Source organism: Strix aluco, chromosome W, assembly GCF_031877795.1.
Source record: "Strix aluco isolate bStrAlu1 chromosome W, bStrAlu1.hap1, whole genome shotgun sequence".
Lineage (NCBI taxonomy): Eukaryota > Metazoa > Chordata > Aves > Strigiformes > Strigidae > Strix > Strix aluco.
Genome location: NC_133970.1, coordinates 48068583 through 48091002, shown reverse-complemented (window position 1 = coordinate 48091002; position 22420 = coordinate 48068583). Strand labels below are relative to the sequence as shown.

Sequence of the window (22420 nt, the reverse complement as noted above, 5' to 3'; positions counted from 1 at the left end):
TAATGAAGATGTTAAATAGTACTGGCTCCAATATTGAACCCTGGGGGTACAACACTAATGACTTCCTTCAAATGGCCTTTGTGCCACTGATCACAACCCTGAGAGGCTGGACCTGGCCCTTCAGGCATTTTTTGATACACCTTATTGTTCACTTCTCCAACACATACTTTGTCAGCTTCTCTATGAGTGTCATGGAAGACAGTGTCAAAAGCCTTACTGAAGTCAAGATAGACAACATCCATTGCTTCCTTTGTTTTCCAAAAAGAGGATTTGTGCCCAGTATGCATTAACCAAATCCTAACACGCTCAGGAGAGATATTGTATTTATTCAGGCCTGGGTGCCTTGATTTTCCACAAATCAAGCACCCCAACAGCAGGTTTTCATGCTGCTTCTATACACAAAACTCAGAGGTTAGTACTTTTCCAAACACCCCTATTAGATACTGATTGGTTCGTGATTATCATACAATTATAATACGGCTTACCTAATGCTTCTACTACTCTGCATGCTCAGGGGAAGGGTCTTAACCTGGGCAGGGGTCTCTATGACCTGTGGGTGTGGTTTTAGTATTATAATGAAGGTAGTTCACTACAGGACACCCAAAAGTTGGTTTCATTGCCAAGTTAACTGATCGATTAATCACTTTGTCAGACTGTCAAATAATTCATCCTCAACACAATCCCAGACATTGTCTTTATGGTCCAGGAATTCTCACATTTCAAAGAGCAATTTATAAACTTGACACAATGCATTGCAGGGAGTGCTCCTCACACCTTCACTCTCAACATTCCTTTTTTCTTTGATTTTGGTCGATTTACCTAGTCTATATATGTTAAGTCAACTTAGCATCAAAATTTTGGAACATAGTATAGTTTTTTTAACAGCTCTAAAGGAGTTGGTATCCCTAGAAGACAGGAACTATACATTCCTCCTATTGAGTTTTAATCATTATTATTATATAGAGATATACAGAAGGAAGATGTATTGGTTACTTCTCTGGCTAAGAGTTCCCAAATATTTCAATCTCTATCCCATTTTGGCATTAAGAATTGAGGCTTAATACCATCTAATGAAATCACTAATAAACTTAATAAGACTTTGATCTCCATTTTAAACAATCTTAGCACAGGTTAAATTCTTTGTACAAATAGGTTAATACAATTATTCCTCCCTGCAATTATAAGGATACAAAACATAAGTATTCCTTATATACAATCTAGATGAACAAATGATTCTTAAAGTTAATTTCAAAAGTCCCTTAGGTACCAATGTCCACAGTCCAGAAGGTGTTTTCTTCATCCTAGTGTAATGGACCCAGGGTTCCACTCCTCCAAGTTTCACAGCAGTGTTCACAGTTAGCAACACTTGATAGGGTCCTTTCCACTTTTCTTCAAGAGGATCATCCTTCTACATCTGTAGGTAGACCTGATCTCCGGGACAGAAAGAGTGCACTGGAGAATCAAAGGGTACAGGTGCTCTTAATCAGTTAACACCTTTTCCCCTGCTGTATGCATTTGTTCAGGCCTACCTGTCAGATTGACATTATAAGGTTTGCCATATAGAATTTCAAAAGGGCTTATCCTCTAGTTCTAGGAGTCACTCACTCTAATCCTCAATAGAGCAAGTGGCAAAGCTTCCACCCATTTTAATTGGGCTTCTTGACATAATTTAGAAATGTGTCATTTTAGTGTTTGATTCATTCTTTCTACCTACCCACTGGAATGTAGCCTCCAGGGGGTGTGTAAATTCCACCTAATCCCTAGTGTTTTGCTCATATTCCTGACAACCTCACCTATGAAATGTGGACCTCTATCAGAGGACATTCCTAGAGGAACCCCAAACCTTGGAATAATTTCTTTTAGTAGGTGCTTTTTTACCTCTTTTGCCTTATTGGTTCGACACAGGAAAGCTTCAGGCCAACCAGAAAAGGTATCCACCAATACCAATAAATATCGGTATTGGTTACACCTTGGCAATTTTGAAAAATTTATTTGCCAATACTCACCAGGAGTTATGTCTTTTCTTACCTCTCCTGGAAGGGGTCAGGCTTATATCTTTGGATTGTTCTTAAGACAAATTTCACATTGGTTACTCACACTTTTGGCAATGAGCAACATTTTGACCCCTATTGCATAACGTCTTACTGATTCAACCATTGCTTCTGCTCCCATAGGGGTTTCTTCATGGGTTTTTCATGAATTCAGGAGTCACTACACATTGTCCGTGTGGGGTAATCTACCACCCTTCATTGTGCTTTTTGCATTTTAGTAAATCAGCCAATTTATCTTCCTTTTCTCTATACTTCGGGGGTTCTACTTGCATTTTCCTTGATGGAATTAGAGCACAAATAGTACTAAGTGCCACTTGTTTTACAGCTTCCTCTGCCCTCCAATTTCCTTGGATTACATCTGAATTTCCTTTCTGATATGCTTTACAATGTATCACAGCAACTTCCTTCGGCTTCTGTACTGCTTCCAGCAAGTTTAAAATCTCTGCTCCATACTTTATAGGTGTACCACTAGCAGATAAGGCAATTATTTCAGCCTTTTGTGCAGAGGTATTTGGTATTTGCTTTAATTTCTTGATCCTCAGTTAGTGTCACCACAGCATAGCCAGCTTTTCTTATCCCCTTCACAACAAAACTGCTTCCGTCAGTATATAGTTCTTCATCTGGAGTTTGGAGGGGAGCATCTCTCAGGTCTGGTCTGCTGGCATACACCTGTTCAATGACTTGTAAACAATCACAGTTAGAGTACTGTATTCAGATTGACACTCTCATAAAAGTCCATATTTAAGAAAATTATTCACTATTGGCTCTAAGCCTTTCCTGGCCTCCATACTAATAGGATATTGTTTCTTTCTTACCAACTGAACTCCTAGTTTTAATGCAACTTTTACCAGTTGCACATTCTTCACCCTTCCAGGTTTCTCAGATGCCTATACAAAGGGAGTGACTGCATTCTTAATTTCCTTGGGAACATATCCAAGTTCCTCTTATTTATTTTCCGACTCTTGTCTGTAACAAATACATTTGTGCCTGCCATGCATTAGTTTTGGGAACATGAACTTGAATCTTCCTTCCTTTTTTTTTTTTAATTGTTTTGTGCTCCTAGCTTACTTAATAAATCCCACCCCAAGAGGGGCATTGGGCACTCCAGTACATATAAAAATTCATGTATTACTGGTTTTCCTCCAAATTCACATTTCAAGGGTTTTAAAAAAATGGTCTGACCTCTGTCTTTCCCATAACCCCAACAACAGACATATTAAATTTACTTGGTGGCCCCTTACAAGTATTTATGACTGAATATTTTGCTCCTGTATCTACTAGAAAAATCAAAAGTTTTATTCCCCAGCTTTATTGGAACCAGGGGCTCAGCTGGGGAATCCTCCTTCCCTGCCTCCTGTCCCCATCACTCAGATTCAGTTCCCATCATCAGCAAATCAGCTTCAGAAGGTATTTCCCAGGGCTGACTGGCTCTTTTGTTTTTCAGACACTCACTTTTCCAGTGCCCTTGCTCCCTGCAAAAGGCACGTTGATTAATTCCTAATGGTCCTGACTGTCTGATCATGTTTCCACATCCTACTCCCCTACCTCTTTTTTCTCACCCTCTGAAAAATCCTTTACCTTGAGTTAAAATTTGGGCATTAGCAAGGGTGGCTGCCAAAATTGCAGCTGTTTTCTGCCTTTTAATTTCTCTTTCTCTATTACCTTTTTCTCTCTCTCTTTTCTTCTGGGGTTAACAAGCTATTTAATAAAACTTGCATGTCCTGCCAATCTGGATTATGATTTTCAATAATCATTCTAAAAGAACATTTTGTCTGGGGTTTCTCTATATGAACCAGCTGACTCCTTCCAGTTCATTAAATCAGAAGTAGTACTTTAACAAATACCAGATTTCCCCCTGGACCCACAGCCTGTCAAAGAGAAGCTAATAGTGTAGGGTTTCACTGTGTTAGAGTTCTCCCTGCTATAGGGCTGAAACTATCACCTCCTCCAGCATTATTTTCCCCACTATCTGAAGCCACCAATGTTTGTACATCCTCCTCTTCATCACTCAATTTTAAACACCTTTTCCCAATGCTACATTCAGAACAACAACAGGACTCCGTATCTTTATTTTCCATCATCATCATCACATTCAAATCAGAATCCAAAAGTTTACATTTCTTTCAAGTTTCATGATCATTTCTCAAAGTAAAGAATAAATCAACATAAGATACCTCATCACATTTGTCTTGTCGTTGACAAAACAACATTAATTGCAAGATAGTATTATATTTCAATGACTCCTTCTCAGACCATTTTTCCCCATCTTCCAACTTATACAGTGGCCACCATTTAGCGCAATATTCAATTAGCCATTCCCCTGTTAACAGATCTCCTCCAAATTTCCCCCAATATTTTATAATACACCCAAGAGGAGAACACGGACTCATTTTAGATGGCTGAGCTCCCATATTTTTACCCAAAAAGAACATTTTGATCCATGACTTCATATACTCCAGTTGTCACTGACAAACATATATGAATTTTCCTATTTTACCAACAATTCCCCCTTAAGTGCATGCACAACCTTATACCAAACAATATCTCTTTTATCAAGCATTGCACTGCTTTGTTGCTTACCCACTCTGGTCAGGGAGAGTACTCATGGAGTTCCCGATCAAAAGGTCAGTACACGCTGGAGTCCAGAGAGCAGGGTCTCCCCACCAAGAGTCAGCAAGTTGATCTGGGCAAGGTGTTACAGCTGTCCCATCTGGGTTGCCATAAAACTGTTGTCCTGGGTGCTTGATTTTTGGAAAAGTCCACTGAGCACCCAGGCCTGAATAAATACAATATCTCTCCTGAGTGTGTTAAGATTGGGTTATCGCATGCCAGGCACAAATCCGCTTTTCAGACAACATCTTCATCTACCAAGATAGTCACCTCATTGTAGAGGGCTACTAGCTTGGCTTGAAGGGAAGTGTACTGCAAGTATACTTGAAATTACAAGACCTCCTGACCTTGTTAATGTATAGAAACCAGTAAAGTAGGACATTTAGTTTTAACGTTAACCATCACTTGTGTTTTACTAACTTTTATTTTTCCCATATTTTACTGCAATATATATAATTTCATTTATACTCTTTCCCTCACTACCCTCTGTAGTCTTACCCACTTGTAAAATGTTTTGAAACCTGTAACTCCTTGCCTAGTGGGGATAAAACAGGCCTTGGACAGCCCAGTAAACTCCCTGAGTACATCCCTGATAGCAGGGACCTAAAAATGCAAGACAAGTGCCTGAGAAGGTGCCAGTGGCGAGATAAGTGACTGGAAGCCGGTTTAAACTAACCACCTTGAAGCAAACAGGAGCCGAAGGACGGATGAGCTAACTTCATGACCATATGTGACACGGGAAGCCCAAAGTTCAACTAGCGGACAGTGTGAGAAAGGCTATGTGGACCTCCAGGAGGGGGGAGAAGACCCTCACTCTATTTTTACTAAGCACACTCAGACTATGTAAATGAATTCTGAGAACCCATTAGCATCAGACTGCCTTTTCCAGGGAATCTGATGCCTATGTATGCTTTTGGTGTATATTAGTCAGAGCATTTTGTTAGTAAGTGCGGCACTTGTGGTGGAGCGATCCCCAGTGCTGCCCAGCGCTGCCAATAAAGAATCCCTGCTGAACAGTTATACTCAATTCTGACTGCTGAGAACCTCTTTGTTTCAGGCTAAGCATGATTTCCCCTTCATAAAGCCATGCTGACTGCTCCTGCTCATTTCCAAACACATGAAGGACAAGAAGGTGGTTTCCAGAATTAGTTGCTCAACCACCTTCCCATGGACTGAAGTGAGGCTGACCAACCTGTAATTCCCTGGATTCTCCTTCTTACCCTTCTTGATGACAGGATTGACATTTGCTCTCTTTAGTGTAGCCTTATAGTCCATACAAATGTTTCTCATCAAGCACAAGGACCACTAATCACTGGCTCCATTGTGCAAGCCCAATACTTTGTGGCTCTATTGTGTAAGCCTGATATGATCCAGGCCTTGCTAACGACTTCACCATTGCAAAGGAGAAAAAAGATCAATAAGAGGCGAGCATCCTGCCCCAGAAAGTGCCAGAAGCTGTATGATTGCCCAAGAAGCATAAAGTCAGCAAAAATCTGTGGAAACTGGGGGAAGAAATAAAGGGGGCAGGGGGAGATCACAACCACTGACTCAATTCAAGACCAAAAAAAACTTGCCCCTCCCCCACCTGTAAGGAGCACGTGTGCTAATTTACACAGCAAGTGAGGCTAATTTAAATAGAAGTAACCAACAGCAGATAGAATGGTAATTATGGACCAATGAGTGCAAACTTAGATAGATTTTTACTAATCATGTAACAAGATAAATAGGCTGTAGTTCCTTTGTGTGGTGTGCCAGCTTTGTGGAATTACTACCTAGCACCCATCTTTGTGCAACTACGGAACAGACTGATATCTCTGCTCTGTGTGTAAGGCTGGCTTTTGCACACTGGTAACAAACCCTCTTTGAGGGACAACACCAGTACTCAAGAACCTCTCCCAATCACCATGACCTCTCAAAGATAATCAAGAATTGTTGTAAGTTAGTTACTAATTTAATCAGCAAGGACAGTTTGCACCATTTCAGCAAAACAACCATATCTTGGAAGGTACTTAAGAAAACTAATCGGAACTAGATGAGTAATCAAAGACTGTAACAAACAGAACAACCAAAGCCATATCATATAAGGAAGAAGAATTCAAAGGTTCAAACAAAGATCAAGAGAAGTTCCTCTTCTAAAAGACCGCTAACAACTGCCAAAGACCCTATGGAATCCCCTCAGAGACCTGCATGCCTATTGACTATGTAGATATGATAATTAGTTCCAGGAAATTTAATGCATATGTATGTAACAGTGTTATAAGCTTTGGCTGAGGCAACATACAGTGGACATGTTAGGTGGAACAATTCCCTCATTCCCCAGCCGAATAAAGTAATGCCTGCTCATTAATGCAAAACCCAGTGTTAAGGAATTTTATTCCTGATTTCAGTGACAGAATGGCCTTGCAATGACATCAGCCAGCTCCATCTGCATTCACAGGTGCATCCTGTCAAGGCCCCATGGACTTATGTATATCTTATTTAAGTGTTCCCTAACCTGATCCTCATCCACTGAGGGTAGAGAAAAAAAGCACAGCAGAACTTTAAGATGACAAGATCAGAGACCGTCCCCACCCAATTTTAAGGGTATATTGTTTAACCTGTCTAACCAGTATTTAGCTGGCAAGGGAAAGACAGTTCCATTGGTATTGAACAGATCCAACTTCAGGAAGGTCTCTTCAGTATACAAAATAAAAATATTTCCCTAGTCCAAAAAGCTGTCTTCAATATTGAAGACAGATTTCATTACTGTTGGAGAGATACATTTGATAACACTATTTGAACTACCTATGCTAATTGTCTAACAAATTTTAAGATAATGCTAAAAATTAGAAAAAAAATCCCTGTCAGCTGAACCCATTTCACCAGAAACTAGAGACAAGGAATAGTTCTGCATTTTCAGTTTCTTGAAAGGGAATGAAAGGGCTCAAACAAATGAATTTCTGACAGTTATTAAGACTAAACCGTGATGCGATGTATGGAAGCTTTGCTCATGCTTTGCTTCATTTGTTTCTCAAGGACTCCTGAGCCTCAACTGTTTCCTGAGGTCCCTTTGTTTAGGTACAATTGAAACACTGGTCAGGCTCCTGACGGAAATCCCTGGGAGCAGACTCAAGGCCTTCAGTGGGCACTTGGGCAACCCCTAGAATGGGAAAAGTAAGATAAGGGGGAGCTTGAAGACAAAGACACAGAGACCCTATTGTAGGAGGATGATTCTGCTGATTTAGGAAGGAGGCACCTGGACTCCACAGCACACGCTCTGGAAAGAGGGTCAGCTAGCGAACACCGTGAAGAAGACTGCTTACTACTACTCTCTACCACCGAAGACCCTCACTCTATTTTCACTACACATGCTCAGACTATGTAAATGAATTCCGGGAACTCATTATCATAAGACACCCCTTTCCAGGAAATCTAATGAATATGTATGATTTGTGTGTATGGAAACTGATGTCCCTTGCTAGTTCTTGGGAGCCCTTATGGCGGAGAAGCCCCAGGGCGACCCCAGCGCTGCTAATAAAGAATACCTGCTTAACAGTAAAAAACTTTACTGTTGAGGCAATTTATTTGTTTCATTCTATACTTCTCACTCTGTGGATATTTTACAGAAAGCAGTTTCTGCAACACTAGGTATTTCAGAGATTGTTAGAATAAGAATAAAAGGCAATATAAACTCAAATAGTTGGGAATACTTGAAGCTTGTGAGTGGACTAGTAAAGTTACTAACAGGAAAAAAAAAAAAGCTTCAAGACATGAATTCCCAAAGTTAGAAAGGAGATACGAATGCAAATTTCTTGATGCTCCCTGAAGACCAGTTTAGAACTTCAGTCTATTGATTTGCATAGAGGTACATAATTTTCAGAAAATAAAAATTAACATGTATGCATATCTAAGTGGCACATAACCTATGATCCTTTACCTAATGCCTCACAGATTATTATTAGCGTAAGTACAGCACACCACAAACTGCATGTGGAACCTTAAGTCTACCCCTCAGCTACACACTTGTTTGATAACCCACCCTCACCCTGTCATCATAACGATTTATAAGATTTATAAATGGGGTAAAAGAAGGTTGTAAGCCATCAGAACTAAAATATAATATAGTGTTGTTATGACAGTGAAAAAATAAAAGGTTATATACTACTCTGTCTCAAGTCTGTTGCTACTGCTGCTGCTTTGCTTCCTTGGTAATGAGCTACAGCAAGTGTATCACATCCTTATTAAGTCAGGAAGACAAACCAAGCATATATGAATTTCAGAGGGGCCCAATAAACAAGTCTATATGACATCTTAGAAAAGAACAGCCATCTACAAGAAAGGAAGTGAGGCACACAATTTTCTATGAGGGAATTAAAACTAAAAATGAATTGATATGCCAAATACCAACTGTACTGCATTTCATAACAAAAAGAGAAAACTATTTGCCAAGGTCAATTTTTTTTTTTCCTGAAGAAGCATCATCAGTAGGCAAAGTTCTCACTAAAACAGAGCAACTCTAGAGTAACAGAGCTACAGAATAAATTGACCCTTCAGTTCTCCCACCTTGGGCCAGCTTCAAATGTTTACTTCGCCTATTTAGCATCAGCCACAAAACTACAAAGTTTTGCTCCAAATTAGGCAAAGAAACTATATGCTCAAATCCTAACCATTAGACTACATAGTCTCTCCTTCACAAACAGAAATGTTCAGGATTTTTCTCAACCAAGCAGGCCATTAAAATAAACTACTTCATCAAAAGTTTTTTTCCTTCTGCCAGAAACACACAAACACATTTTCTTTTAAACTGAATTTTTTTTTTGTGATAAAATATCCTTCTCTGTTATCTCTAGTTAAGAGTAGTGCTAATTTGAAGTTGGTAAGCATAAGCTTTTAATACTGTTGTTTAAACCCTATATATTTTCATTTTTATCCCCCTTCAAAAACACAGCTTATTAGAGATTTTCCTTACTCTGACATTCATTTAGTTTGAACAAAGCAAAACAAGCTAATTTCAAGTTGTTATTTTGCTATCCAAAATTTGTATGATAATAAAAGAGAAAAGAATATTCAAACACTAACACAAGCTTTACAGTTTTTGAAAATGAAAACATTTCTACTGATCACAAATTGCTGCAAAAGCATGACAACTACTTGAACTAAAGATTATTTATTTCCCTTATTTTCTCTCCATGTAAATGCACAGCCACAACAAAAGAATAAGCTTCAATCTTTACAACCAACCTTTTAACACTCTGAAAGGAAAATGTGTGTGCTGCCCCCCCACTGCACTTCAGTGTAGAAGAGGGCTTATGGACATATGATAATTTACAAACAAGGTTAAGTTTGGATATGGTAATCCTCTCAAGTTCTTCAGTTCTCTAAAATTTATTGTCAAAGACTCACACCTCAAATTAAAGGAAAGGGAGTTGAACTTTTAAAGGTCTTCTCTCCCACTGGTTCAACAGACATTAAAAAGTTCTGAACAATTCAGTTGAAGCCTCTTCTCTCTCAACTGTGCTACTGCAGAGCAAGTAAAATCTCCAGTTTTAGTCTCGCTGTCCCCACCATCCAATACAGAACTGTATGATGAGTATTCTAACAGTGGACAATGAGGAAGAATAAAATATTATTTTTTTTTTATTTACCTTCTTGACTCATCTTTAAAAAAAACCCAAACAACCCCAAAAGTATGAGAACTAAGGCTTCCTGCAGAACACTGAGGATGGGACTAAGTCCTCTGTCAAATTTGAACACCTCCAAAAGTCTTATGACACACCAGGGTACGAGAATTCTATGAAATCAAACTAACAGTCAATTCTTTAACCATAAAAAGCTAACACATTCTCTAGTACAGACACAGTCCTGAAAACTAGCTTTACAGTGACTTAGTGAAAACAAAAACATCTAAGAAAAACCCACCTTCATTACTACTTAGGGCTCAAATTCCTTATGTAAGGATGAATCAACTGAAGTGCACACTACCTTTGTTTCACATAAGGATCTAGAATTTCAGCAAGCTTGGTGGGACACTGGTGTTCTAAAAATCCCAGCCACTGCTCCTTATCATATACTCCCCTTTCTGTATATAGATATGGTTCACAAGCAACAGGGTTTACATCACTTCTGTGAATCAAATATTGTCACAAAAATCAAAACATCTTTTAGGAAATGCGTTGGAAAGAGCCAAAGTTAATGAGAGAGGTTAGAATACCTTGATCATCACTTTTATCCAAAAATTTTTTTCCTTCTTGCACTGTACTAAGATGTAAATTAAAAAAAGCTAACTATTTTGTAACACATAATAACTTCATATTTGAAGGTAAACTACAACCAGGTTCCTTCTGCTTGAAATCCTACACTTGCAGTACCATTTAGCAGAAAGCTGGATAAACACTAATCTCTTGTCCTCTGCAAGGTTCAAAGGCCAAAAGCTGAAGTGTTAGTGCACTAACATCACCACCCAGTTCAGCATACATTATGTAACAAAATCACCAGGAATGCATTTGCGGTTCAGAGTCTTCACAAGGATCTGAAGAAAAAGCAGTTGAAAAAAAGGTGGCAGTTTTAAAATATCCTGAGTATATAAAGCAGAAAAACAATTCTATATAATTTCAGCTGTTTCCCAGACTATGTTTACCCAAAATATGAAAGACTATGATTGTGGAAGAGTTGATAGCACTGCATTGGGTATTATCATCAGTCACTGTGTAATACTACTACTCAAAACCACACAGTAACAAAAAACAAAATAAAAAGCATACTAAGTCTCATTCAAGTTTGTTTCTAATAAGGTCTGCAAATAGTTCTTCTTGCAGGACATAATTTACTCCTAATACTAAAAAATAAAGAACTAAGAGCAACTTCCCCAGAAGTTATTGATGAACTATTACTGTCAAACTGTTTTATCCATACATTTTAAACAGGAGAATCTCACTAGAACGGAGGGGAAAAAAGAGCTTAAAAAACACATTAGCTTGTGAAGTACTAACAAAATTAAATATCTACACAATTTCCCTATATCATTTTACAGATTTAATTCCACTTAATCTTTGCTGCAAGTTTAAACTCTGCTTACTCTTAAAAGCTTCCACCAGCAGCTTTTTCACACAGCAGAGCAGCCTGCACCATTCAAGACAATTTCTCAATACAAAGGTACCCATTTTAGGATTCTACCAAAATAAATGCATCAATAAAAGAGCCAAACTGCTGACAGTTATTCCAGTACAAAAGCTATGTTTACATCAAAGCTTAAAGTATAAGCTCTCTGGGGCAAGGACCTTATCTTCATAGTTGTCTGCAAAGCACTTAACAGACTGTCAGCATTATACAAATAAAAATCTAAAGAAGGAATTAAAGTGGACCAGCATGCTAGGCATTTTCTCCTCAGTGGTCCTCACCCAAGTATGAATTTTGCTTAGGGTACAAGGGCACAGCTTGTAAAACATGCCTGAATCTGTGTCAAATACATATGCATACAAAGAAGAACAACTGCACTTCCCAAATGCAAACACAGTGAAAAGAAAAAAAGAATTATCCTACCAGCAACCAGAAAAATGTAAAAATAACAAAATAGCAAGTGGAGGGAATGCAGGTCCTTTATTTCAGTGAGAACCTCTTGTCAAGAGGTAAGAGTGTTTCATAGCACTGGAAGTTAATAACTTTTTAAAAGACAGACATCACTTTTTCTATGATTTAAGCAAGTACTTGTATTACTATGTTTATGGCCATATAATAGACAAAAATCTAATGAAATGGCCACTCACACCCAAATTCTTCCCATTTACCAAGTGTTTTCAAGCAAAACACAGATTAACACAACTAAAAGAACGAGGAAGATAATTCTGTTAGTTTGGTTCCTTTAGGTGGCTCAGTTCATTCAGTCAATCCCAGCCACACTGAGACTCATGTAAAAGAGCCCCAAGCCACAGCCAAGAGAGATTACAGAAACAGACTCCTATTCATGTTCCACAGTTTCCATGTTTTCAAAACAGCAAAAATGAAGTTAAAATAACAAAACAGCAAACCCATTCAAAGAAAGCAAAATACTGAAGCTAGATCAACTTTTAGATACAAGACAACTCACAGAACAGAACTACTTCAGTAAGCCTAAGAATTTAAAATACTTATTTAGGTGCAAGCCTTTCATTTATGGTCAAAATAACAAGTTACAGGGGAAAAAAAACAAAAAACCCACTGTAGTAGTCTTTAGACACACTTTCACATGCTTAAAATTACTTTTCTACAGTGCTTTAACACAAGCCATCTTCCCAAACATCTTTACAGTGCCCTTAGAGAAAACTATTGTTTTCATTAGCTCACTATTACTAATACTTCAGTATTGCAGAAGCTCTGAAAAAAATTTGGAAAAGGTCATGACTAAGGTAGCGACTCAGTTTACAGTCTACCCAATAATCCTTTAATTATTTAAAACTTTATGAATAATCAAGGTGGGGTAGGGGGAGAGAATTTAGTAAAATTACGACTGACTTCTGAATTAAGTTGTTCTGTCCATCTTAATTTTCTTTGAGGCAGTAGTAATTCAGCTGAAAGCAAACCTAAAAAAAAAAATATTAATTTCAGCATTTAAGCTATATCTATCTTCAGAAACATTTAAGCACCATGGGGGGAAAGGGGGCAGCAGTACATCTAATAATAACATGTAAAATTGGTTAGTTCACCACTATATTTTGTTTTGAATCCTTCCAAAAAGGTAGGGAGGAGGTTGTTATGGTATACTTTCAAACCAGACTCATTCGTTCCCATTACAGAATAGGAAATTACTCTGAACCCAACCTTAAAATATCAACACATTAAAAAGCCAGTTTGCATAGGCTGTAAATTAATTTTGGTAATAAATATCTGGCTTCCATAAGTGACAAAGAACAGTGGAAGGAAATAAAAAAAGCAATACTACATTATCAGTACCTTCATGCTGCAAAAATGTCTAATGAAAACGGAAAGACTGAGATGCACAAGGCATCCAGCAGACTTGTTCAATAAGTTTAACAGCTCATTGTTGAGATTAAAATATTAACATGAAGGATAAAGTACATACCGATTCAGTCTAGATGTACATATTTTTTAATCTCCCAGAAAAATCACACTTATACTTACAAATTTCTCTTTGTAGCAATATATGTATTCTTAAAAATACTCCATTAATTATTAAAGTTGACAAGTAAAAGTTAGATTCTGCAAGCTCATTTCAGCGTTCTCTACAAAACCCCCAACATTCTCCAGGCAGTAAATGTTACTGGTTTAACCATTCTACTAATGTTTATTCAAGTGTAAATTGATTTATGAACACTTACCTAATCCAAGAGGACTGCACAAGGTGTTAGTACTGTATGACTTTATTTTACCAGTTTGCTTTCCTTGAGATAATATCCAGAGTTCTTATCAACACTACATTCGTAGCTGTTTGACATAGACTTGACCTCACAGAAATCAGCTACCCATCCTTCTTCCTCACAGATTCCACAAGGCTATCTCCAAAATTTGCCAAGTCTCTGCTTTAGGAAACTTTTTTTTTTTCCTCTTCTCTGACAGCTTCTTCTCTTGTCTATTCCATGTACATTTCACTATAAGAAGCATCAGCTACAGGTGAAATAAATACACTTTTTACACCACAAACTGTGAAGCCAAAAATCCAAATTTCACATCTAAACTGAGGAATGTTTCCTGGCTTTGGGTAACATAGGCATTTGTAAACAACAGCTATCTGGATACCACCATATTGCTTATTGGCAACAACATTTTTCAATAAAATTTTCAGTTAAAATATCAAAGAAAAAATTATAGACAAATTTATATTAGACACTTCATTTAGAAAGTAGGTCTCATTGCAAAATGACAGAAGGCTATATCAGAAAATCTAAAAAATAAGGGTAAAAATATCTGCCATGAAACTTTTCAGCAACATCTATGCAGTAACTCAGTCTGCATTTAACCTGGAGACAGTTAACAAAACTGATTATGCCTATGACTCAGAACGTTGCTTGGCAGAAAAAAGTAACTAAAAGTAAAATGGCACTTTATTTTGGCAGCCAAAGTATTCAGAACTTGATCAGTTTAGCCATGTATCCATGCCACCTGAACAAAAGCATCCAAGGGTGAGGTGCTCTGTGCTACTAGAAAGAAAAAGCTCACAAATTCAAACTTCCAATTCACTTTTCAAATTCTTAATGATTGTTTCAGATGCCTTTTCAGGAGTGAGCACTTGAACAAATAATCCCAGATCAGTGTCCGATATTTCTCCCCTTTCACACGAAGCAACTGGTGCAGGACGGTTTCCCCCTTTTTTCCTCCCTAAAAGCTGAAGCAAAAGGCTCCAAATATCCACGACTCTCTTTGTAACCCAAATTGCCTACAGGAAAAAAGAACCAGAACAATCAGTTTTCCCTTTTGAAATCTGAATTGGCATTAGACAAGTACATAAATCTGAATCTTAAAAAGCAAACACAGGTGCAACCAGGAAGCCAAACCCGAGTACAGAAGCCTGTTAAACACTCACATCCTGGAGAACGCAACAAGTATATTTATCGGAGAACGCAGCCTATCAGTGAAAACGTTTTCCTGACTAATTTTCGAGAATAAAACACAACCGGAAAGGAGCATTTCTCATTTTATTGGGAAAGATAAATAGATCTGCAGGAGACACCTGGGGAGGAAGGTGCTGACCTGGGCCAGGGACACCGAATTTAAGTACAGAACAAGCCCTGGTGAGCAGCGGGAGCCGCCTGGGAAACCTCCCAGCATGGCCCTGAAGGAAGCCTCACTGCTTCAGAGCCACCTGCCTGTGAAATGCGCGTGCAGACCCCTCCCAGCTCCCCGGCCCCAACCGGGCCTTTTGTTGCGGTACCACTAAGGGCCCCGGAAAGGGCTCCGCCCGCACGCGCTGAACATTCGCCCTGACTTCCAGGGGGACCGCGGCTTATGTTCAGGCACTCACCAGCCGCGCCACGCCCACGCAACAGCTACCGCCACACCAGGGGCAGCTCCCCTTACCCTCCCCGAGGGCGGGCCTTGCCTTGCGGTAGGGGAAGGAACGGGACGGCCCCGTCGCGCCTCCTCCCCCGGCCCACTACCGCCAGACCACCCCTAGCGGGGACTACCTCCTCCCTAGACCATAGGAGCCTCAGACACGAGAGCGACGCGCGGGTGCACCTCCCGCACGCACCCCCACCCCCGACTCGCCTCACTCCCAAAATGGCGCCGCTCCGAGCCGCAATCCTCTGCGCGCCAAGCCTCGCAAGATCGGCCGCGCGACCCCACGGGCGTCCGGGGCGGAGCTTCGCGGCCACCACCGAGGGTACGACCCCGCCCTGCTGGCGGGAACCTCCCTGCCGTGACGTCACGGGAACAATCCCGAACGTTCCGCCCGGGGCAGCGGGGGAATCCCCAGCGCGCGTCCCGCCCTGCCCCGCCCACGGGAGTCCCCGGCGCTTGCCGTAATTAACCGTGTGGCGGCAGAGTTCTATAGCGTCACTTTTATCAGTACTAGTAGCTGCTTGGGAGAGCGGCCTGAGGAGAAGGTGAGCACTCAGGCAGCAGTAGTAGCTCCGGCTGGCTCGCGGCGTCAAAACGGATCATCAAAAACGAGACGCGAGTCCAGGGTGCGGTCGTACGAGCCATCCCAGGCGGGCGCCGCGACGCCTTAGCTAGCTGCTGGAAGGTCCGTGCGCGGCGTACGGCCAAGTGCCGTCCCCCCCGCTGCGGGCTGCGGGCGGAAACGGCCGGCGAGCACGACCTCGGTCTCACCGGCCTCAAGAGCAACCTGGTCGGTGGCAGGGAGAGCCCCGCTACCCCCCCGAGCGAAGCGCGTGGGCGGTGAAGGTAAAGTGGGTCTGCAGCTGCAGGCAGAGTAGAGACCGAGAGTCATTTGCATCTCAGCAACGCTGAGCAGAGCTCGCAAATGCAACATAATTAAATCACGGCACCAGTGGGGCCTGAAGCAAGTAAAAGAGTATAACCACCATTTAAACAGGCAAAAAAAATAGCATCTTCATTGAATTGATAGGAATAGCTTCAAATTACAAACTTAAGAATGGAAATATGTTTAACATGTGTGCAGTCATTCAACATGTGCCTTTTTGAAAGAAGTATGATGGATTTTTGCAGCCTGGGAACTAAATGTCTGAATTAACATTTTGCAATTTTGAAATCTCATTTCCACTGCAAACCAAATTATTTTGCAGTTAATTATGTGAAAAATCAAATATACAAAACTATGTTTAAATATAATTAGAAAGGGTACTGGCAAATGTTTTTAGAGCCTGCATTTGATTCTGTATTTTCTTCCACTGACAGTTTCCTCTATGAGATTTAAATTATTGTAGGAACTGAAATTATGCACTGATTTTTTACAAAAAAGTCTCAAGAGTCCTGGCAAATAGTAGTATTTTTTAATATATTTTGCAGATATATATATGCTCTTAAAATAATCCATTTTCATAATTTGATACAATTACTAGAAAGCAAAAATTAACAACTGAGAAAATTAGAAAGTAGAAAAATACATGAGAGTTTCATCTTTAAAAAATTGCTAAAATGTCAGAAAGTTCTATAGTCTCAATTGCCTTCAGCTCAATTCGAATTAGTCAACCCCAATTCCAATTTCTAACAACAATGGCGTTTTCTTAGGTGCCTATCACAATCTTGACTGCGTTGCAATCTCCTTTCTCTATCTCATCCTTGAAATTGTTTGGCCTTTTATTAACTTTGACCTGTGCTGCAAAAGTGAAGCAGGCTTTCCAGTTAGGGTGATGGAGCATACCCCATGCTGTTACTGTAAATTTGGTCTCAAAAGAACCCCCTAAGACTTAGTTTGCAGTTTTAGAAGGCAGGCATTCTTTATTGCAGCGCTGGATGCACGGGGGATCACTCCACCTAACGCGCATGCTGAAAGACAAGGGCACGTTTATTATATACAATAAAAGAAATGAATATTCATGTAACTTCTGAGAAGTACCCACCTCTTTCCAGAGGATCTAATGCATGTGTTAATACATTGCGCGAGCATACTAAAATCTGGGGCAGGGTCTCCGAGGGGCTTCCATGGGGGTTTTCGGTGGTCTGTGGTGGTCCCTAGTGGCTGTTGAAGAGGTGTCTCTTGGTGTCCTTTCCGTGAACTCTGAGGGTTTTCATATAAGGCCTCGTCTTGGCTCATGGCTCTGTCTGTAAAGTTTCTCAGCTTTCTTATCTTTGGCTCCCACAGGTGTCTGTTGGTTTCTCTGCCCTCCCCGGGATGGACCCATCACAGTTGCAAAAATTATGTCCTTCGGTGCACTCTTGTCTGAGGCCCCTTACAGCAGTTAGCACCAACTGCTGGCAGCCATCAGCTAGCAGGCATCAATGCCACTTGCTTATTTTCACAGTCTGTTGCTAACTCTGAAACTACAAACAGGAAAGGCAGGGCAGTGCTCTGCTACCTGGCGTGTCTGTGAACGATAGTGGCAGCCACAGAGCCAAGTCTGATGTGTCTATGGTTACTAGGACCATAGTACCAAAACTGTCCACACTCTCAAGTTTCTTTATTAAAATCTTTTTCAAAATAGTAATTTATAACCTACACATTGATTAATTTAACTTGTATCAGACATATGTTGCCATAGTAGCTAGAAGCTAACAGGTTTGTTCAACCAGGAAAAGTTACCAAAAACATCTCAGGACTCCAGGAATCACTATGCTGAGTGCTTCAAACACATGTAATACCAAGAAAGCTCTGACCAAAGGGATATAATCTAGAGCATAGAAGAGTGATCTAAATTTAACAGAAACAGCTTCTGAAACTAGGTAGGCTGAGCAGAACATGTCTGTTGTGGAAAACTACTATAGGAGGTTATGATGTCATTTAAGTTGGAAATGAATATAGAAAAGTGTCCTGGTTTCGGCTGGGATAGAGTTAATTTCCTTGAGCTGGGAGGGGGCACAGCCAGAGCACCCGATCCGGATTTTGGCCAAGATAGAGTTAACTTTCCTTGAGCTGGAAGGGGGCACCGCCGGAGTGCTGGGCCCAGATTAGCCATTGGAGTATTCCATATCATGTGACGTTATGCTCGGTATATAAAGGAGGCGGGTTCTCTCTCGCTTCTGGTTGGCATGGTGGGATCTTCGTTCTGTCGGGATCACTGCTGGGGCGGGTTGGGTATCAATCGGCAGTGATGAGCAATAGCATTCTGCATTACCCATTTGGACTTTATGTTATTGTTTTGTTACATTACGATCACTAAACTTTTTTTTTTTTTAAATTTCAACCTATGAGGGTTTTTTTTTTTCCTATTTCTTCCTGCCATATTTCCCTGGGTGAAGAAAAAGGGTGAGCAACTGGCTGCATGGTGTTTGGCTACCAACCAAGTTCAAACCATGGCAGTTTTTTGGTGCCCAATGTGGGACCTGAGGTTTGAGATAACAACAGATCACGTCATAATGTTGATTGCTTGGCTTCTTAAGATTTTATCACCTCATTTTCCATATGTATTCCCCATGCTATTGCTCACCACCCGTGAGAGTTGGGTTAAGATTTTGTTTTTGCTGTACTATGTAATGCAGATCTATAACACGATGCAATCGTTGGTCCTGGGGCTATTTACGATTGTGTTTGAGAATTTTGGGAATTTCAAATATCCTTGGAATGTTGACATAAAATGGTTGTCTTCCTGCTAGGAGCCAGTGTGTTCTTGCATGTGGTCCAGGCTTTGTTCAGGGTTAAGCAACTATTTAAGAGTATCACCTGGAGATCTACCCCAAGGTTGGAGAATTATGAGTGGCTGGGGGTGTGGGGTAGCGTGGGCAAGTACCTAGAACAGTGGGCACCTCCGGTGTATTGGAACTTCACTCCCAAACAGGTGCAGAATCCTGAAGAACTAGTGAAATATTTGGAAAAAGTATGTTGTCACCCAGGTAATTCCAGAGAGGCACAGCTCACTGCAACATGCTGGGGCCTGGCCCATCCCCTACTGAGTGCTATTAAACACTGTTCAGCACCCTCAAGAGGAAGAGAAGGGCTCTGCACCTGGTAACAAAATAACAGACATTGCAGCCACTCCAAAGCCCACAACAGACACTGAAGCCACTACAGCCCCCACGACAGGCGCTGCAGCCACTCCAACTCCGGCAATGCACACTGCAGCCAATCCAACCCTGATGACAGGCGCTGCAGCTGTGTGGGAATTAAGAACTGGTAGTTAGCAAAATGTAAACTGACCTTGAGGTTAGAAGAATGATTGTGGATAACTGAGGCAACATTACGGAACACCGTGTTGTGTGAAAAACAGCAGGAAAAAACACCCCCTGCAGAGTGTGGTGAGTGTGTGAGCAATAAACAGGCAAAACCTGAAGGTCAGTAGGATGTAGAAGTAAAAACAAACCTATGTAAACAAGTGGGAATAAATTGGGAGCTTGCAGACAGTGCAGCAGCGTTTGCTCTTGGCAATGCTCCCCCTTCAACAGACTGGAGTGAGTTTTTCATTACTCAGTGCATCGCCCCAATCCCAGGTGGTTGGAGACCGGCACAGCTGAACCAGAGAACCAACCCACGACAGTGTCAGTTGCCCCCAGACAGAAGAAGAAATGCACAAGAAAACCCCCTCGCAGTGTACAGGGTGAGGATGAACCAGGCCCATCACGAGAACAGGAGGAGGAGGCAGAGCCAGTGATAGTCACCTGATCCTTGTCCTTGAGTGAGTTGTGAGACATGAGAAAAGATTCCAGCCGCCATCCAGGTGAGCAACTCGTTACCTGACTGCTGCAGTGCTGGGATAGCGGGGCCAGTGGCGTGGAACTAGAGGGCAGGGAGGTGAGGCAGCTGGGATCCCTGTGTAGGGAAGGGGGCATTGACAAGGCCATTGGAAAGGAGACACAAAATCTCAGTCTCTGGAGGTGTCTCCTGTCACGTGTGAGGGAGAGGTATCCCTTCAAGGAAGATGTTATATGTCATCCAAGTAAGTAGATCACTATGTGTTACCCGAAAAGCAGATTTGTGCCCGGCATGCAATGAACCAATCTTAACACACTCAGGAGAGATACTGTATTTATTCAGGCCTGGGTGCTCAGTGGACTTTTCCACAAATCAAGCACCCCAATGTAGGAGTCTGGGCCGCGCTGGTGGAAAGTTAGTGCAGACAGAAGAATGCAAGGACGAAGACAAGGCCAGCAAAATAAGGCTGGCAAAAACACACAAGATAGCAGATAAGTGAGAAACACCTGTGGTCAGCAAAAGCACACAAGTCTGAGCAAAACAGGGTATGAGATAAGGGAGTTTTGGCAAGTTTGGGGCTTTACGTGCTAATTGCAATTAACCAATGCAAATGCTTGTAGAGGCGCGTGAACAGCGCGTGCAGATGATCTGTAGCCTATTAGAAGATAGATGAGTGCGTGTACGGAACTTAGTAGGATATAAATGTAACCAGAAAAGGAATAAAAAAAAGATGGACGACCTGATCATCACATTGGTGTTGTGTCGTTCCTGTTCCCGCACGGAGAAATAAGGACCCCAGCTACTGGTGACCCCAATACCCCAACAGCAGGTTTTCATGCTTCTTCTATACACAAAACTCAGAGGTTAGTACTTTTCCAAACACGCCTATTAGATACTGATTGGTTCGTGATTATCATACAATTATAATACGGCTTACCTAATGCTTCTACTACTCTGCATGCTCAGGGGAAGGGTCTTAACCTGGGCAGGGGTCTCTATGACCTGTGGGTGTGGTTTTAGTATTATAATGAAGGTAGTTCACTACAGGACACCCAAAAGTTGGTTTCATTGCCAAGTTAACTGATCGATTAATCACTTTGTCAGACTGTCAAATAATTCATCCTCAACACAATCCCAGACATTGTCTTTATGGTCCAGGACGTTCTACCTATTTTCTAAGGTTTGGAGATCGAAGCTTGTTCTTCTTGCTTGACCTCACAATTGTTCCCACATGGTAACTATAGCTACTAGCATAATCATTAACCATGGCTACTAGCAAATGTGAAGTATACTATATCATATGGAGAGAGGCATTCAATACTTGAGGGAGCTAGCCGCATGGGAGATGGTTTACTATGACCCAGATAATGCGCGGCTACCCACAGATCCAGATGAAGTCCAATGCACCCGGCCCATGTGGAGGAAGTTTGTATGGAGCACACCCTCATCATATGTGGGAGAGAAGCAAGTCAACATCAGCCTGTCAGCTCTGCGCAGCCCCTGAGAAGCAGCCAGGCTTTGATGAGAAACAGGCCTTGGGCGAAAGATCAGAAACTGCCGAGTTGTGCCAAGGGGGCAGGGAAAAACAACGGCCAGCTGCAACACTGAGCTGTGGGAAAGTGCTGAGCTGTGAGAAGTTACCGCCGCGTGAACAGCGCGTGAACGAGAGGGTGATTGGTCTGCACAGCCGAGTTAGAGGGGTCTGATGCTGGTAGGAGAAAAGGTTGATAGCTGTCTGATTGCTGATTTGCTAATGATGAAGTAAGAGCTTTGGCGAGAGCAGAAGTATGAACTATTGGAAGAATAAAGGGTCTTTCCTTCTGCACTTCAATGGAGAGTCCGTGCCTCAATTGCCACAAATGGTGCCCCGTGTGAGGCAGTGATAAGTGTGACCAGCTTGGATCACTGCGGTGGCAAACCCCTCAGAACTGAAGAGCTGCTGTGAGGAAGCAGGAGCCGGCATCAATCACCGTTGCAGGGTGAGCAAGGTGAGCTGTGGGGAAGCGGTGGGTAGGTCAATATCCTCGGAAGAAAAGTCAGTGCTTGCACTGATGGAAAGACTGTTAGCTAAATATGACGCCCA

The 22420-nt window shown here is 41.3% G+C and overlaps 1 protein-coding gene across 8 annotated transcripts in view; it reads right to left on the bottom strand.

Annotated features, from left to right (window-relative positions):
• LOC141917549 (vasculin-like) overlaps window positions 1-15953 on the bottom strand; it is a 64975-nt gene extending 49022 nt beyond the window's left edge. For 2 of the 8 annotated variants that reach the window (XM_074810799.1, XM_074810797.1), the window contains exons 1-3: window positions 15837-15953; window positions 13952-15006; window positions 13124-13195 (exon numbers count right to left, since the gene is read on the bottom strand). The gene's annotated coding sequence lies outside the window, so the exon portion shown is untranslated. The other 6 variants (XM_074810800.1, XM_074810795.1, XM_074810798.1 and 3 more) reach the window with 5 other exon arrangements.
• Window positions 15954-22420: the final 6467 nt, after the last annotated feature.